Source organism: Aythya marila (genome assembly GCF_965140915.1).
Source record: "Aythya marila genome assembly, chromosome: 10".
NCBI classification, from domain to species: domain Eukaryota; kingdom Metazoa; phylum Chordata; class Aves; order Anseriformes; family Anatidae; genus Aythya; species Aythya marila.
The window spans coordinates 17,356,660-17,358,408 of NC_139051.1; positions in this window are offsets into that span (position 1 = coordinate 17,356,660).

Genomic DNA, 1,749 nt, shown 5'->3' on the forward strand with positions numbered 1-1,749 from the left:
GCGGCGGCGGCGCAGGGAGGAGAGGCCGCGCCGGGAAGGGGCAGCGGCATCGTCACGCAGCGCCCTCTGCCGCCCGGCGCCGCCGCCATCCCGCTCAAACCCGGTTTAGTGCCCCGGAGCCCCGGGACGGCACCCACGGAGGTGCCAGGGGGGCCCGCAGCGGCCTTCGGTGCTTTGGGGCTGAGCCCCCCTCAGCGCCCCCCCGGCCCTGCCTGCGGGCGGGAAGGGAGCGAGCGGCCCCTGGGTGCCTGCCCGCCGCTGGCAGGGTGTCGCAGCCCCCACACGATGGGCTTTTAGTCCCCGTCCCGTCCCCCCCCCCCATTTTGTTTCAACTGCTGTTTTTTTTTTTTTTATCTATCTATTTATTTATGGTTGGTTGGTTGGTTTTGTTTAGTAATCGCAATTTTGTGCCCCTTCTTTGGTTGTTTTCCTTTTCCCCTTGTCCTTTTTCGTGTTTCCCGCTGATTCAAGGCTTCCCTCAGGAATTCTTGTCAGCTTTATGCTCCTTCACACTTCTCCCATGCTGTGAAAACAGAAAGCCCACGACGTTTAATCATCACATTTGTGCTCACGACTGTCTCACACTCTCCTTGTGTATGAAGTACTCTGCCGAGCCTGTCGGCTTTAATTTTCAACTCCTATATAATAAATGTAGCTCAGTATTAAATACATAAAAATTGTTTATGAGATGGAAGCCTATCTTGTTTCCTCAACATTTTATTCTTTCTTCCATCTGTCTTCTTTAGGATCACATGTTATCTTTCATGTTTTTATGGCTTTCAAATCATCCCATTTAGGCTGTATGCTGTTATGAGAAAAGAGGGGCATTAAACATCCAGTCTGAGGCTTTAAACATGTGATTAGATCTTTACACGTTACTGGAATTATACATCTGCTTAAAAGCAATGTTATATATGAGACCATCTGTAATTATTACAGAAAATACACTATCACAGAACCACACGATGTTAGGGATTGGAAGGGACCTTGAAAGATCACCTGGTCCAATCCCCCGGCTGGAGCAGGAACACCTAGATCAGGTCACACAGGAACACATCCAGGCGGGTTTTGTCAGCTTTATGCTCCTTCACACTTCTCCCATGCTGTGAAAACAGAAAGCCCACGACGTTTTTGAATGTCTGCTGAGAAGAAGACTCCGCAACCCCTCTGGGCAGCCTGTTCCAGTGTTCTGTCACCCTCACCATGAAGAAGCTTCTTATGTTTAAGTGGAACCTCCTATGTTCCAGTCTGCAGCCATCGTCCCTTGCCTCATTAGATGTCACTGAGAAGCACCTGCCTGCATCCTCCTGATGCTTGTCCTTTACACATTTATAAACATTAATGAGGTCACCCTCAATCTCCTCTTCTCCAAGCTAGGGAGACCCAGCTCCCTCAGCCTCTCCTCACAAGGATCTCCCTTAATCATCCTCGTGGCTCTGTGCTAGACTGTCTCAAACAGTTTCCTGTCCTTCTTGAACTGAGGGACTCAGAACTGGATGCAATATTCTAGATGTGGTTTCACCAGGGCAGAGTAGAGGGGAAGGTGAACCTCTGTTGACCTACTAACCACATCCTTTCTGATACACCCCAGGATGCCATCAGCCTTCTTGGTCACAGGAGCACAGTGCTGCCACATGGTCATCCCGCTGTCCACCCAGGATCCCCAGGTCCCTTTCCCCGAAGATGCTGTCCAACAGATCTCCCAGATCTCCCTTGGGTAAGTCTAACTTTATGAAATCAAAATAAAAG